The sequence below is a fragment of the Pipra filicauda genome, unplaced genomic scaffold (genome assembly GCF_003945595.2).
Source record: "Pipra filicauda isolate LSUMZ 115617 unplaced genomic scaffold, ASM394559v2 scaffold31_size4109673_pilon, whole genome shotgun sequence".
Taxonomy (NCBI): Eukaryota; Metazoa; Chordata; class Aves; order Passeriformes; family Pipridae; genus Pipra; species Pipra filicauda.
In genome coordinates, this window is record NW_024104443.1 from 3,119,541 (window position 1) to 3,137,517 (window position 17,977).

A 17,977-nucleotide genomic window follows, 5' to 3' on the forward strand; every position below is an offset into this window, starting at 1 on the left:
ACCTTTTTTTTTACCTTTTTTTTTTTTAAAGAAACAATGCCTTCTATTTTTATTGTCTACCCTGCAGTAGGAGGAATGTATAGACAGATCCTCAGAATTGGTTTGTTTGTTTGTTTGTCCTCTAATAAGAAATAATCAATACTCAAACATTTGAGCTGCTAATTCATTAGACTGCAGTTTGATCTTCTTTCTTCACATAATCTGAGGAAAAGAAGTGACTAATAAATTATGATAATCCTGGAGAGACAGAAGCTAATTTAGAATACAAGATGCATAGCTTTGCATTCATATATTTTTACAATACTGTGAAGATTTGCTTTAATAGGTGAGGACTCCAACTCAGGAGAGTATCTCTGTTTCAAGATGGATATTTGAGGACTTGCTTAAGTTTGAGAAAAGTGCTTAAGCACCTGGAGATTCAGTGGTGCTAAGCAGATGCCAAAGATAAAGCCCATGAGAAGGACATTTATGTCCTGGCTTTGCACGGCTTGACCATCACATGATGAGATTTGCCATTCCTGATGCCAAAACTGTTAGCCACACTGCCTTGATTTTTGCAACAGTGTGGGGCATTTCAGCCAGAACATAGTTGGGGTATACATCTAACTATCAGTTAAAAATAGTCCTCATTGATAGGGAAATCCCTTTCTTTCAATTTTCACAGTTTCATTTGAGATACAGGAATCAACACATAAACAGGTAAAATACATTTTTAAAAACCCTTAAAAAATAAATTGCACTTAAAAAATAAGACACAAGATATGTCTCTTTGATCACCTAACCTTTTTGCTAACTATAGATCCTTCTCTTCCAGGACTTGATAAAAAAATCTCAAAACTTCACCACTTCAAAATGAAGAAATTCCCCTTCCCACAGGTGTGAGTGATATCTGCACATGGACAAGAAACAAAGACATTTCCTCTGGCTTGCAATTTTTTCACATACCAAAGATATAATGATTTTAGTAACTGCCAACTTAACTGGCAATAAAATTAGGAGTTTTATATCTGTGTAAAAGGGATTTCCCTAAAGGGATCCACAATGTTCTTCTAGCCTCTAAAAGGCCCATGGTAATACTTTCCAGGCAACATATATTCACAGCCAGAAAAGCTCTGCTTGGTATTTTTATCTTTCTAAGCCTACTGTATTTTGGCTGCTAATTATTTAGGGATCTTGGCTGTAAAGGCAGAGGCAGAAAAAAACTGTCTCTGTGAAATAATTTAACACTGTTGTAAACTCCAATAAGGTGTTGTTTTTTTTTTTAATATGTACATATTGCTTACCCAGAATGTAGGATGCAGAGGTATAGTATAAACATTTTACTGATGCTCATCTGCAGGGCATTGGCTTATCATGGAGAAGTCAATTGTGTGTAACGTGGCCAGTCATTTTTACATGGATAAATGAGTATTTGAGGCTGCATCATATATCCTGTGTATTTCAGAAAATATGTAGGGCCTTCTCTCAGTTGCTTTTATCAAAGCAATATTTTCTGCTAGTAAATATTAAAGAGGAGATATTCCTTCCTGTCCCTTGGCTTTCTTCAGCTAGTTTTCACTCACCAATTTTCATAGCCTCTTATGAGATCCTCTCAGTTTCTCCTTTCAAATCTGTTTGCCTTTCCTCATCAAGTTTCTTTCAATTCTTTTCCTTCCTCTTCAGAGTAGGGGTAGTAAAAGGCTGAGATCACAGCCTGCAGCATGCAACCCTGAGCTCCAGGCTGAAGGGCATTGAATTCTGGCAACTTGCAGCTCTGTATGGCTTTCCAAAGCCATCAGGTCACACCTTAAACAAAATTTCAGTTCAGAGCCTATCATAAAGCATAAATTTAAAAATTCAGGAATTGCAAAACTATGTGAGAGCAAATAATTGTAAAAAAGACCTCATACATATATTAGGGTTGACCTCAAAATAACATTCACAAATTTTAATACAAAAGCAGAGTTGACTGAGATGAGAGTGAACTTTATCTTCTTTTCTCTATTGGAGAAGTGTTTGTGGTTTTTGAGGAAATACAATTGTTTGTCTTTTTTTTTTTTTTAGCATTTGCCTCAATATTTGGGTGTCCAAATAGATACTGAAGTAGTTTGTTTAGAAAATTACTGTTGAAGCTCAACAGACACTGAGACCACAAGAAACCACTGCAATTTTCTAGCCTTTATGAGTTTGCATACTTTAAATCAGATATGTTTTTACATCTATTTGGGGAGTGGAAGGCATCCTTCCATTTCAAGAAGGACCGCATTGAAGTTCAATAATTTGCACACAAGGAGAGGATGCCCAAATATGGTTGTGCAGCATGACGCCCTCAGAGAAGCTGAATGCCTGGGGTGTTTGTCCTTGCACCCATTCCATGTGTGCCACCAGTCCCTTGGGATGCTGCGCAGGCTCAAGGCCAACCACCATCTCTTGGGATCTGCCAGGTGCTGGCAGTTCAGCAATGCTGTGGCACCAGAATGCTCTGCCCTGTGCAGAGCCCTGAGTGCCTCCTGAAGAGGGAGGGGGAGCATCTCTGTGACCCCCGTGGATGGGGGACATGCTGTGCGGGTTACTGTCTGCCTTTCCTGCCACCTCTCTGCCCATGTTGCTGGGACAGCTGGAACTCTCCTAGGGACAAGTGTGAGGGTGCTGTAAGAACTGCAGGTGCAAAGACTTGAGACAGATTGTCTGGATGGGGATGTGTTCCCAGTTCTCCTGTGACAGCTCTTTGCCACTGTTGTCTTCTCCTTGAGATAGATCTTGTTTTCTGCTGTCTTCCCGTTGGGACAGCTTTTGGTCTCTGTCTCCTCATGCTTCTGTGCCCACACTGCTCATTGATGATGTTTCTGGGTTCTACTCTTCTTCTTGGCCCTCTCTCTGCAGGGACTCTCTGCCTTCAATGGTATGAACAGCTCCTCTCAACTTAGTGATGTCAGCAAACTTAGTATACCTTTGAATCTCCTATCCAAGTCCTTCATGAAGACACTGAAGAGTGCTGGCCCTAAGACAGAGCCCTGCAGAACCACTTGGTGACTGGTCACCAGCCTGATGTGACCACATTCACTACAATCCTTTGCACCTGATCTGTGAGCCAGTTGCTCACCCATCACATGATGTGTTTATCCAGCTGTGTGCTGGACATTTTGTCCAGAAGAATACTAGGAGAGACAGCATCAAAAGCTTTACTGAGATCAAAAAAGATTTCATCTCCTGGCTCCCCTTGGTCAGCTGGATGGACTTTTAATTTCCTTATCTTAAAAAGAAGTTAAAATTGTCAGGCAGGATTTTCCCCTCATGAACCTGTGATGGCTGTGATCAGTGCCTGCATTGGCTTTCAGGTTCTTTTCGGTAACTTCCAGAATAATCTCCATAATTTTACCAGCTGTTGCAGGGAGACTGGCAGGCCTGTAGAGTCCAGGGTCATCCTTCTTGCCCTTCTTGAAGACTAGGACAATATTTTCCAGCTTCCAGTCAGCTGGGACCTCTCCAGATTACCAAGACTCTTAAAAAATTGTTGAGAATGATTCCATGGCCTCTCTTCCCAAGGAGCTATATCATAGCCAAATCTTTTCTGTATATTTCTTTTTTAGGTTTATCTGTGTACTTCAATAAGCTGTAATTTCAAGTGTGTGATTATAACAGATTCTACACATTGTAATCCACCTTTCTTCAAAAACATGTAGTTTGCTTGTTAACAGACAGTCCATTCCATCAGAGTCATAATTCAGCAACTATTCAAGGAGGTGGCTGGTTAAAACTGGACTTGATTCTAAACTAAAGAAAATATACTGAAAAAACATGCTTAATGTCTGTCACTGACAGGTACAATTCTTCCTCTCTTTTTGCAGGCTATTTAATGGTTCAGTAGAAAAATCAGTGTACAATGTCTTCCCTCAGCACCCTCTTTGCTCCACTTGCTCTTACACAGTTCTGGACACCAGTTGAGCCTTTCCACCTTCCCCATCATCTCCTGTCTGACAGCAAAGCCAGCTCACAAAGTTTCACCTCGAGGCTCACCATCCTCTTGATTACTCTGATACAGCTGTTCATAGGGTTGGACTGTGCACCAGGCCTGTGAAATTACTCAAATAAACATACCCTTCATTTTTAAAAAATTATTCTAAAGGGCATTTTTTTTAGTCAAAATCTGCTAAAATAAAAAACTAATTCCCAAATGATGTTTTTTTTAACTCCAAACTGTTCCTCCTTGCTCAATCCCTCTTCTCCCAGCCTCCCATGGGGCCAAAAGACAAAGAGGGCATTTACAGCCGAATAGCATCTTCACTTGCTTACCCACTCTAAATTTCATTGCTCCATTTCTTTCCTACATTAATAAATGGGACAATTAAAAGAAAAAAAAAGAAAAAATAATAATAAAAAAAAAACTACAAAAGGCCAAAAGCCTGTGGGTGAGATCTAAAACATCAGCCACATTAGTTCCAGTTTGTTAGTTCTTGCTTGTCCCAAATGTGCTTTCCCTGAGCACATGTATGGGGGTACAGCATCATATCACACCGGGACATCACACCATGCCTGGACCTGGCCCCTGTGGCTGAGACACCTCCCACAGCAGCCCCCCATCCCTTCCAGGAGAGACTTGTACTGGATGGAAAAGTCGAGGTAACATCCTTGCCAGTGCTGTGGTTCCTATAAATGAAAATTAGTATGAGTTTTCTGTGACGCTGTGGGTAGATGTGTATCTCCTATTGTGAATAGGAGTGTTTCAGCACAGACATGTAATGGATGTCTAGCTGTCTGTAACTCTGTCTCCGTGTCTCTTGATTTCTCTCTTTCTCTGGTGGAGTGTAATTTCACCGCTCTACTTACACTGTTACAGTCTCAATTTTATGTCTGTTTTCTAAAAGTGCTTGAATTAGGCTATTTGACATTTCCTTGTGCTAATGCGCTCTCATCTAGAGAGAATACTGTTTTGGAAGAGATATTAATATTGTTGGGAATAGGAGAACAGAGCAAGGTTGACAGGCAAATATTGTAAACAGCAAGCAGATTTCTGCAGGGGAAGCTTTTACCTGGTGAAGGCACAAGTCGTCAATGATGTCTGAGTAAAAAGGGTTATTATTATTAATGGTAATTAATTGTAACATGACTATTGGTTATTATTTTATGTTGCTATAGGCTCCATGGAAGATGCCACATGAAGATGCAGCTATCCAAGGCACTTATAAGCTGCAGTGGGCTTGTTTGGGATTTACAGCACTGGACCTAATGCAAATACATCCAGGAAACCAAATTTCAGCCATCTCTTCTCAGAAATTAGGAACTTTAAGATAACTCCAGAGTTGTCCTAAAAGGAGATGCACTGCAATAGCAGGGGGAAAAAAAGGATAGTGTGAAAACAGCAAATGATGCTGCAGGATTCTTTTCTAGCTGTGCTCCTTTCTCTCCCTTTTCTAGGTGATGTCATGTCCTGTGGAACATTCTGCTTTAAATTAGCTTGTGAAATCTGCAGAGGTAGGAAACCTTCCCAGTTTGTGCGTATCCCATCAGGGAGTGCCCTTCCTTCTAACACCCCCAAGCACAAAGCATCATTCAGACAGACTTTCCTCTGTGCAGGATTGTGTCCAATTCTGCAGGATACTTTTATTCAAAATCTTTTTAATTCCCAGGCAGGGGATTTTACTGATTGAAAAAGTTTAATTATGAGGATGGATCACAATTAGCAGATGTGCAATACACTCAGAAGTCACAATTGCTGTTGTGTATAGAATAGGAGTGGTACGTTTCTGTACAATTTTAATTAGTTTGGAAACATTTATAACTGAGCTAATTTCTTTTGAGCTCCATCTCATGTTCCCGGAACAAAACAGAAAGCTGACTAGATGAAACCTTTGAGCACTGTTTTACCATGTGAGGTCTAGGTAAAAAAAACATGGAAACTTGTTTTATTTATTTTATAGCAGGTCTGGAATTAGTTTGAAATTGCCATTGCTTTGGCAGGGAAAATAAACTTTAAATAGAAGCAAAGTCAATCACAGTTCAAGATTTGCATTTTTACCATTGAATGTGTTTACCTGAATTATCATCTTCTAGCAGACATCTCTGCTTTGCTTTGATGTTGCTCTACCAAATGTATTTTACAAGAAACAGTCCTTAAAAACCCTCCAAACAAGTATGAAAATTTCTGTAAGGCTCATTGAGTAATATAAAGTGCAGGACTTTTAATTTTAATATGCTGTAGTGTAGAATTAAAAAATAATGAAGTGTTTTAAAGGATCCTTAGATTTTACTCCCCACTACAGCAGCAACAGATGTGTGGTGAATATGAAGGATGATGGCAAAATAGAATAGATTTCCTATGTAGCAGGAAGATTTATAAGTTGGGTAAGATACCAAGTGACAAACCAATTGTGCAGTTGAACTAATAGTAATAAAACATTCTGTGAAGTTTGTGAGCTGTTATTACAAATGCTTGCATATAATATGTTGTGTTTAGTTCACTGCTACCTCTTCAAATTGTGTTTATGAAAATCTCCAAAATACAGTCTTTGCTTCCTTGTTTGAATTGACTGAACCAGTTTTTTTTCATTTATATATTTCCTGTGTTGTCTGTGTTGTCAGAAAACAAGGGAAAATCAGTTTCTCATGTGAAACACAAAAGGGCCTGACAAAGAAGTTGCATTAGCAAAATGGAAGTGTGCAATCATCAACAAAACAAAGTTTGTAGTTAATTAATTAACTAATTTCCCGGTTTGGAATACTTGGCTCATTTGAAGGGTCATTGTAACACTGATGGGTAGTGTATGAGTACTTCAGAATTAATCCCCACACTTATTCCTCTTCTGTTATGAAACATTATAGGTTACCATTAAACTAAAATAGACACATGAAATTGTCCAACATGTACTCACAGTAACAAGTACATGTATGATTTTTGATATGCATTAGTAACAAAGATAGTCCAATTTTCCATCACAAATGCCACAAGAACACTTGACTGATGCTTTTGTGGAAGTTGCTATCTCTAGCTGGATTAAAGGCATTCAAGCACTCAGTTACTTTAGAGGAGGAGAGATGTTTTTTTGACGCAATATGTCCACTAGAATCTGCAGCTAAATTGCCAGGATCAATCAGAGCCTGGACCAAAACTAGTAGACAAACGACAATCCTTAAAGAATAAAACATTTAATCATATTGGAAAATGCAGAACTTCATAGATGGCTTTTATATTTGCAACCCATCAGATGTCAGCAAAGGGATACCAAGTGTGGGGATCATTTTGCAAAACATAGGCATAATTCTCAGCAATAATTCTTCCTATGCAAAGGTAGGCATCTGAAATATGCCCTATGAATCACTCTCTGGAAGTGCCTGTTAATGACCAGGGCAGCCTGGAGTGATGGGCTCCTCCCTCACTGGGGATGTCTGGCGCTGCCAAGGCGCCTCTCTGGGGTGACCGGCTGTACCTGACTCCCTGACATGGCTGTGAAGTGTTCCAAAGTGGGATTCATCCCCCTGAGCTCCAGTTTAAATCCAGAAGGCAGATCATCACAGTCAGCAGGAACAAGAAAAGACTCTCCAGACTGCAATTGTCTCTTCTGCCACTGTACCTGGGCAAATCACACTGGAAAGACATCCCTCCTCAAATGCTTCCTTAGAGCCACAGAAACCATTTTATTACATTATGGAAGTGGATTTCTCTAGTTTACTGCAACTAAAAACATATCTTTCTGGGATTGTTTTATTTTTTCCTTGAATGACGGCATTCTGTGTGATTACGATAGCACATCTGCTCATAAAATGGGCCTTCAAGACTGCTGTGAAGAACTGAGGGTGTGGATATTTGTTCAAAGTGACTGACTTGCATCCATCTGACAGCTTACTAATGGGGCACAGCTGTTTTATGTGTTCATGATTCCTTCAGCAACTCTCTACAAAGGAGTGGGAGATACAGCACTTACAGCTAAAACACTTCCCACTTGCTTGTTTCCAGCAGTAAAAAAAACCCAAAATCTCAAATGATACTTTTCAAGATAAACCCTACAAATGGCAGTGAATACTCTGGTAAAGATTGAAGGTAGTTATATACATAGGCTCACGTGAAATTAGTGTTTTTATTTCCTACCATCTTTTACATCATATTTTTGCAAAGGCCATGGAACACAACTTCAATTGCATGAACATGTGCACTATCACTCAGACAATGATTTCCAAAGATAAACAAAGACATGATTCTGCTGTTTTTGCACAAATCAGATTTGAACGTTGTTTCAGTCCTTAACTTTCAGAAGTAACTGTGAACCAACTAGACAAAATTCTATTCTTCCCTAAGGAAAGGAAGTCATTAAGGGTAATTCCACACTGTTGAGCACAATCTAAGTACCTAGATAAAGAGGAAATATTTTGTTAGTTTCTATGTAGCAATATAAATGATTGTAAACACAGAATTCTCTTCCATTTGTGAGATACTTAAATAATGTGTCTCTTAAAAGTTCATTGTTGAATGAGGTAATGAACTAGTTGGTTTTGTTTTGTGTTGTACGTGGAGTATTTGTAAAAAGATCAACAGCTTTGGAATTGAAGCTTTCTGGATAAATATAACAAAAGGTCATATGTCATATTTTTTATATGATTTTTCTTCACAGTAGGTTAAAATTGCTTTCCCACCATTTGGAAAGGAAGACTTGGGTGTTCTCTTGATTCAATCACCTGTCAAAATAAAAGATCAGGTGTTTTTGGACATCATTAACATTGAGTGTTGAGAGGGGTGTTTCCTTCTTTGAGTTGCACAATTTATTTATTTCTCCATCTAATGTGTTTCTGAACATATTAAAGTGTACTAAAATTGTCATTTGCTTAAAATAAGAATATTCAAATATTTTTTAATAAATTAATCCTTGATGGAGGAAAATGTTCCATAATATTTCAACAGATCCATACTTTTCCTAGTTCCTTCATAAACACTGAAAGTCTGAAGATGTGAGACAGCAACTGGTACATTTTAACAGCTCCAATCATTTGTGTTGGTTAGTGTTTATGCCTATTAAAATCAAAAGTGACTTTCTGACTTTCTGTGTTTAGTTCAATGTATATCATCCATGCAGCACCATGAGAGATGCAGAAAAAAAGTTTATATTTTTTTATCAGAGTGGTGACAAATGTAGAAGAATGTCAAGAAACAATTAAAGGATTGTATAAAACTGAGAATAACAACAACAACAATAATAATAATAGGAAGGACTAGCATTTGTTTTTTATTTAAGATATCTGATTGACACCAATTAATGGTAATAAGACTGACACAAAACCAAACTCTTTCCAGCAGCAAAGTCAATTCCAATGTGATTAGATATCTATGATTTCTTGCTCTTTCAATAATAATTGGGCCAAAGATTGAATTCTGTACATTGCATGCTGCGATTTAGAAGCTGAAATGAACATTGAACAGTGTTAGGCACTGAGCCTATGCATTGACATGCAAAGCCACTCAGACAGCCTGCTTCTTTTAAATAAAATCAATATTGACAGTTGGAGTATTAGCATATTGGCACTTTATAAGTAAACTATTTTACAGTTGCTGTCAGCAGGCAAAAATGTAAAGATCCAACTGATGTGAGACATGGTTAAACTGCAGCTCTGTGCTGTTTAAACAAAACTTTTTCATCAATCTTAAGACTGGCTGCAGTTGTTTTAATATTAATAAGCAGATTCAAGTCTTATGTTCTTAATGTTTAGGCTGAAGGAAGCGCCGTTTTTCTGAGCATTTTGCTATGCAAATTGCATAGTAACATTTTCATGATATTAGGTAATTCAGTATTAGATTTATTTGCAATTCCAAGTGGAATGGTGACGTTTGAGCTGAATGCAATTCTGAAAATCAGCACTAATGCTCTGCTGGGTTTATAGCTTCCTACATACTCTAAGCAATCAAACAGTTCTGCAAATGTACTCTTTAACAAGTACATCCAGAATGCCACTTCATTAAACATCTTCTTGGTGTTTGTTACATTTCCCACTTCAAATTGCTACATTTAGTTGTGAAATGACCTCTTGTAGCAACGAAAATTTATTAACTCTTCAACTCAATGTCACACAGATGAAAATAAAAGTCAAAAGGGAAATACAAAAATGCATGGTTTTTTTTCTTTGCACATTTTTGGATATTGGTGGCACTGCCTTCATCCTCCTAGGGTAACAATTAGTGTTGTAGGTCCATGTCTCTTCTGATTTTCTGTTAAGTAACGTGGGACTAATTTTGCCCTCAAATACTGTATGCATACACTTAAGGTCCAAATTTTGTACTTTTTGCTGTTTTACTTTCTATTATGCAATATCCGTTACAAATCTGAAGCCAGATCTACCTATCCCATGAATTATTCCCAAGCAAGAATGTTTAAATGAGTTCCCATGTAAGATGCTCTGAAGAGACTTGATGTATTAGAGTAACAATTCAGTTCTTGTTCTTCTCACTTCTAAAGTGGAAGCAAGACAGCAGCCCTTTAGCCAGCACAGTTGATTCCTTGCTCAGCACTGTATTCCCATTAGCTCAAATGTTTAGAGGTTAGAGAAAAGACTTGTAGTTAATGGGGAGTAGGATGGTTGTCCATGAGCAGATTTTCCTCTTTTCCAGATGGTTACCTGCAGTTTGTCTGATATCAACACTTCATTGTATGGAAATGTAGCTGGACCTGCAGCTAAATGCACCTTGCCCAGTGCACCAACAGTTAGTCCCACTCTATTAATTTAGGGGAAGAAAGCAAAGCTATCATGATATCCACTGGAAGTCTAAGCTGCTGCACTCCTCTCTGATGGTCACTGAGCGGAGTTTAGCTCTGCCCTATCTGTGAAGAAGCAATGCCTCAAGTACCTTGTTTCCACTATTGCCACTATGCAGGTTTAAGCACTCTCTCCAGAACAGTTCGGAACACTGAAATAAATCCACAGCTCTCAAAGCCATTTATTCTATAACAGCGATGAATGTGTTATGGTCATATATTGTGTGGCCCAAACGTTTAAAAAAATTTATTTAAAATTAAGTACTGTGTGCTATTTTAATTCTACTATCACTATAGGATGGTGCTGCACAGATCTTTAGACTTTAGCCATCACCATAATACCCAGATTAAAATGATCAAGATCAAAAAGAGAAGCCTCTTTGTCAGCTTAACTTTCTGAAAGGTCTAGAAATGGCAATTTAAAATAGTTGAAATATTTTATTAAAAGTCCAACCAAAGAGATACATTTAAGCAACATGAACTCTTCATTTTAAAAAGAGATATATATTAATTATATCAAATGTTGAGTTGTACTGGTGGAAAAAGTGTTCTGAACAGATAGGAGAACATGGCATGAAAAATAATCAGGCACTGTTACACACACACAGAGAACTAATCTCACCACTCCATTTTATAATCTTTGTTTCAAGCAATATCAACAAAGATTTTGTCTGCAAAGGATCTAGAGGATTTCTAAAAGACTAAATTCTATTTTTATAATATGAATGCAAAATAGCAATAAAAGTACAAGTAAAATGAAATTGGCTTAAGATTTTTTTCACTGAATTTTATCTTCTCTAATATATTGCTAAGAATAAGAAAAAAGGAGTAAATCTTTTGAGAAAGCAATAATTTGATAGCCAAGATGAAGATAGTTCTCTAAGAAATTTTTAAAGAATTAAATATACATAACCACATTTCATAGAAACAAACTGTTTTTTAGGTTTAGGATATAATTTATAAATATTACAAAATAGAAAAGTCATGTTTTGGGTACTGATCATAGCTTTTCCCCATTGCTTTCCATTGCAAAATTATGACTGACTATAAATTGGCCTGTTTCTGAAATTTATATGCTTAGAATGAAAAGATGTCATTAACTTATTTGTCTATTGTAGTCCATGGTGGTGAAAGCAAGTACAAAAGTGAGTAGAAATTTAATAGAAAATCTGCATTTCCAGTATATGCTGCAATAAGGAAATAATGAAAGGGACCAGATAAAAGTTACTGAGAGTCAGATTTTGGTGGTGCCTCCTCTCAAAGATTGTTCTTATCCCATGTGCTGTCCAAAAGCAGAACTGTCCCTGTCCCCAAAGCAGTGGAGAATCCAGAATGGCAAACTTTGACCCTGGTGCCATCCACTGAATTCTCCACTTAATTTTTTATTCAGAAATTAGTTTAATTGAAATATATTTCTGAATGGGAAGTGTCTACGTGAAATTATGTAGTAGCTTTTGCAGAATTAATGGCCTCTTTCGTTGCAATTGTGGAACATCATGCAATTCTCAGCACAGATCAAGTACATCAATTTGGGCTTTCTTAGCAGCTCTGTAGCAGGAGGTAGCCAGTGGTCAGACCTGCAGGCGGCACAACTCATAGACCTAGCAGAATGTTTCTCTGTCAGGCTGCTCCATGGAGCAGGGATACCTCAGTATTTGTGGAACCTTCTAAATGATGTATCTGACACAGCCTGCTGAAAGTTCGAAGGCATAATTACGGTCCTCTTCAAATCCAGTTAAAATTGAGTTCTTCTTGGAACTGCTCTGAGACTATTCCATCTTCCTGACATGGGGGCCAGTCTTTACTGGCTACCCACCATTGTACATCACACCCATCAATCCCTCAGGAAAAGGAGGCAAGAAGAGCTTCCCTCTAATCCAGAGAGTGAAAGTGAAACCTGTTTTCTCTTGATCTTCCATTCTTTCACACCATGTTGATATTCCTGTGATTTACTTTTTCTAAATTCTTTTTAGGATCTGGAAGTTCTCCAGTAGCAGGGTTTTAGTGGAAAATGTTCTCTCTGCCCACCTTACACAGCTGTGGTGCAGGTTTATACTGTCTTTAATATTTTGGGTATTTTTGTCTTAGGAGGGAAAGAAACTAAAATCCACAGCCCCAAAACTGCATGACTTTTTGAGTAGCGTAGGCTCCAGTGAACCATAGAGAATAGGTAGGGTGGTGTAGGACTTGTCTTGGAATTGTCCAGATGATCTCAGTTAGACAGCAGAATGTATTTCTTCTTTATAGGTTGTCCCACCACACTTCTAGTAAAGAGCTTGAAAACAGGATTGAGCCAAAACTTTTTAAGTTTATCTTGATTCCAGGAGCCACAACCTTTTTGTGATTCTCATCTGAAATAAGAAATCAGCATAGTTGGGTATCTGAAAATGTCAGTGAGCCCAGCCTAGGCTCCTTGCTCATTACAGAACATAAAACCAGCTAAGGCCTTATTGGTTTTGAGTTTAATTCTATGGCAAACTGACAACAATTTTCACTTTCTAATACCTGTCTCCTGTAAAGTAACAGTTCTCATCCTTACACAGTGTATACTTACTTGCAAACATCATTTATACCAGGCTATGGAAAGTAAGCATTTAATTCCCAGCAGTTTTTAGAATGCCATTACAGATTGTATTTGAATTTATATATTACACAAAGAGTAATTATGTTCATGTAAAGCAATGATGATGATGATGATGGTGATAAGATCAAGCAGCAGATGTGTGAACGTAAATGCTTGCTCCTTTATTTTTAAACATCAGATGAGCTAAATGGAAGCTCTAGCATCTTTTGGGGATCATTTTGTTAACTCAATATAAATAATTCTTTATGTTTTATTGTCCATTTGGAGATACAGTATATCACAGTCAGATGTTCTTCACACTGCTGATATTATAGCAGCACTGATATCGTCACTTTATTGGTAACTAATTAAGAAACACATTAGGTAAGATGTCTTTAAAATGCAAAAGCAAGAGAACGTTTAAAAGTTAGTGGGTCTCATCAAGCCTTGTAGATACTTACCTTGTCTGTTCTCAAGTCTACTGCAGCACAGTAGACTTCAATATTTTAATTCTTAAAGAGGGCTTGTGATACAGGTGGCGACAGACTTTTTAGTAGGCCCTGTAGTGACAGCATGGGGGAAATGGTTTTAAGCTACAAAAAGATGGGTTGCAGACTAGACAAAAGGAAGACTTTTTTTTTATGATGAGGGTGGTGAGGCCCTGGCATAGGTTGCCTGGAGAGGTGGTGAGTGACTCATCCCTGAAAACATTCAAGATTAGGTTAGACAGGGCTCTGAGCAACCTGATCAAATGTCAAATGTCCCAGGTCATTGCAGGGTAGTTGGACTAGATGACCTTTAAAGGTCCAAACCATTCTATGATCTGCAGCCTCTTGGGCTTTCTCACCTTTGCCCATCTCATGAAATCTTCAAGAAGATATAGGCTGGACTGGATGTGGCACTCTACAGCCAGCAGAGGAGTCAGAGGTACCTCCTATCTGTTCTTTGCTGTATTCTCTTCGGTGATTCAATGGGAGCATAGTAAACACAGGCTTATGTCACACCTTTACCTTCCTGAGCATTATCCCTTCCTGCAGCTGCTTGGGACATGCCCTAACCCTGATGCCCCAGGGTGTGAGACCCTCTCAAGCCCACAGCATCTGTCCTCTGTATAAAGTACTTCAGATTTTCTGAGCTGGGAAGGGAGAGGCTGCAAGTTGGGCAGTAGATGAAGAAGGAGGAAGCTCAACAGTGAAATGTGTGTCAGAAGTGAGGCCAAATCTCAGTTGCTGTGATTCCTTCACATAAAACACCCAAATGAGAGAAGAGGAGGGAAGAGGTAGGGCGCCACCAGGGCCTTTCTATATGTGAGGTAGGAAGAAAATTCACATTATTTGGCACCAGCTGTGCTAGGCATAGCCCAAAGTCAAGCTTTGCGTGCTGAGACTCAAAAACACTTTGGACGTGGGGATTGATAGGATGGCTGCATCACAGTATGTCCGAGTAAGAGATGGTACCTGTTACTTTAATAAAAAAGCACAGAGGAAATTGTAGAAAACAGTAGGAACAGGCTCTTGAACAGGGTCAGTAGGTCTTCTGCCATAAACTTTCCTCAACAGTTTGGCTCCATGACATGGAGGAAAAGCAGTGTTTCAGTCCAGGCTGTGATGAATAGACCTAGTTGGAAGGAGTTACAATGGTTATAATACATTATAAAATCATTTGTAATTTATAAGAAGAAGAAAAGATCAAGGATTCATTCCACTAACCTCAAACAATTTATTGATATTAAATCATATTAAGTCCCTGTTATTTTCTTGTATTTGGCATTTTCTTCTGGATGTTGATTCTGCTCTGCTTTGGCCTCCTGCCAAATGTACATCAAGTCAGTTCCAAACGCCATCTTCTGTATAAAATATGAAGTGAAATAATTATATTTCAGAGCAGTTTATAGAAAAAAATATGGGCAGGTGTAGGGTAAACCCATAGCTTTAAACAGATATATCACATGAACTGTTTGATTAGACCATGTATAAATAATAGGTTCATCTATACGATTCACACACATGGGACATAAAGATAGCTCAGGGACCTCAGTAACCTGTTTGTTGTGAGTCTGAGAGACAAATTCTTATACATCTGCTTAGCCTAATATTTATTTTCAGACTAATGCAAATAACGTCTTCATGTCATGTAACTATTGTCAGAGAGAGGTAAATCAAGAAAAACTCCACTGAACTTAGACCTAGTCACAGCTGTAAGAACAGGAGCATGCTTGCATATTTAGGTATATATTGCATTCAGGATTAAGCTATAAAATTCCCAGAGTGGTTACATTTTTTATTTAAGATTTTTTAAAAGCCTTTTGGTTTATTATAATCTCTAATTAGTGTCTGGAGAAAGAGTCACACACTCTTCTCTAAGAAAAGTTCTTTTTTAGTAAGAAAAATAAGATATTTTGGCAAAAAGTTCTTACAGGAGTAAAATACAACCAAGAAAAATGCATTTCACTATGCTTCATGTTCAGCACGAAGACCCATTCCACAGGAAACTCTCACTAAAACAATCCATATATCAGCTTAAGTAAAACACAATTCGTTGGTTTTAAGTTACCCACAAGAGAAGGAAAAGAGTAAAAGAATAAAACAGATTAAAAGGGATAAAGAAATAAAGAAGAAAGAGAGAAGGAGAGACAAAAAAGGAAAAAAAAAAGGGTTACTGACAAGATTCGATGATTCACATGGTGCCAGCTGGAGAGGGAGAAGAGAAGAGGCAGACTGCATGGAGTCTTGTGTATTTATAGAGTTCAGTTTTCCCTCCCAGGCAGGATATCACACAGCATGTACGGGATGGACAAAGGATTAGACCCAGCCAACATGGGTTTAGGAAGGACAGGTCCTGTCTGACCAATCTGATCTCCTTTTATGATCAGGTGACCCGCCTGGTGGATGAGGGGAAGGCTGTGGATGTGTCTATCTGGACTTCAGCAAAGTCTTTGACACCGTCTCCCATAGCATTCTTCTGAAAAAGCTGACAGCCCACGGCTTGGACAAGGCTGGGTTAAGAACTGGCTGATGGCTGGGCCCAGAGAGTGGTGGTGAACAGCGCTGCATCCAGTTGGTGGCTGGTCACCAGTAGTGTCCCCTGGGGATCGATCGGTGTTGGGTCCAGTTCTGTTTAATATCTTTATTGATTATTTAGATGAGAGTACCATTAGCAAATTTGCAGATGACACCAAGTTGGGGGAGAGTGTTGGTCTGCTAGAAGGCAGGAGGGCTCTGCAGAGGGACCTGGATAGGTTGGAGAGTTGGGCTGATTCCAACGGGATGAGGTTTAACAAGGCCAAGTGCCGGGTCCTGCACTTTGGCCACAACAACCCCCTGCAGCACTACAGGCTGGGGACTGAGTGGCTGGAGAGCAGCCAGACAGAGAGGGACCTGGGAGTTTGGATTGACAGGAAGCTGAACATGAGCCAGCAGTGTGCCCAGGTGGTCAAGAAGGCCAAGGGCATCCTGGCCTGGATCAGGAACAGTGTGGCCAATAGGACCAGGGAAGTGATTCTTCCCCTATACTCTGCACTGGTGAGGCCACACCTGGAGTGCTGTGTCCAGTTCTGGGCCCCTCAGTTCAGGAAGGATATTGAGGTGCTGGAGCAGCTCCAGAGAAGAGCAACGAGGCTGGTGAAGGGACTCGAGCACAAGTCCTATGAGGAGAGGCTGAGGGAGCTGGGGTTGTTTATCCTGGAGAAGAGGAGGCTCAGAGGTGACCTCATCACTCTCTACAACTCCCTGAAAGGAGGTTGTAGCCAGGTGGGGGTTGGTCTCTTCTCCCAGACAACTGTGAGTAAGATATGGGCATAATCCTAAACTCTGCCAGGGGAGATTCAGATTAGATATTAGGAAGAAATTCTTTCCAGAGAGGGTAATCAGGCATTGGAATGGGCTGCCCAGGGAAGTAGTGGATTCTCCATCCCTGGAGGTTTTTAAGATGAAACTGGATGTGGCACTTAGTGCCATGGTCTAGTAACCACAGTGGTCTTGGATCAAGGGTTGGACTTGATGATCTCAGAGGTCTTTTCCAGCCCTCTTTATTCTATGATTCTATATCCAGTCAGTGCTTTCCAGGCCAGAGTGAGTTGTGCTGTAACCAGTCCCAGGCTTCAAGGGCGTAGTGTGGGTGGGTTACCAGGCTGCTCTGCCTTGACCAACAGTCTGGCAACAGGGCCTGCAGCTCTGCCTGTGCTCTGTGTGGGCAGCAGGCCTTGCCCTCCAGCTCTGCCCTGTGCCCTCAGCACAGGCCTTATGTGCAGGTTTTGCCATGTTCCTGCAGGTCCAGGCCCAGCCCTTCCTCACATGCACACACACACTCACGGTGAGGTGGTTTCAACCCATATCAACAATTCAGTGAGATTCGGATCCAGGATCTCACAGTATACCAATATCATTAAGTATTTCACTGAGTTTCTTCTAGGGGCAATGTTGAGTCTCACAGTCCCCAGGTGTTTTATTGACTCTTTAGAAGTTAGTCAATGAGTTGGATGTATTCTGCAAGCTTTATAATTCACTGTATTTTAGACTTACTATTGTAAAATAGTATTACGAGCTAATATTCAGAATACATTCAGAAGATACGCAAATAAAGCATTTAGAGCTTTAGAGTTGGCTTATTGGTGAAAGTACTACTAATTAAACCAATTAAGAACACATGCAATCTCATAAGAGGGCCAAGTCAACTTAATTTTTTTTATGAGTAAATAGGTCAC

General features: G+C 39.3%; 1 long non-coding RNA gene across 11 annotated transcripts in view; it reads right to left on the bottom strand.

The window, feature by feature from the left end:
- Positions 1-9,165: 9,165 nt before the first annotated feature.
- The window catches only part of LOC113986870, a 126,344-nt gene continuing 117,532 nt past the window's right edge, over positions 9,166-17,977 (bottom strand). For all 11 annotated transcript variants that reach the window (XR_005564420.1, XR_003540293.2, XR_005564424.1 and 8 more), the window contains 3 exons: positions 14,985-15,121; positions 14,733-14,892; positions 9,166-13,063 (listed from right to left, as the gene is read on the bottom strand). This is a non-coding gene — a long non-coding RNA (uncharacterized LOC113986870). The remainder of the gene's footprint in view (positions 13,064-14,732; positions 14,893-14,984; positions 15,122-17,977) is intronic.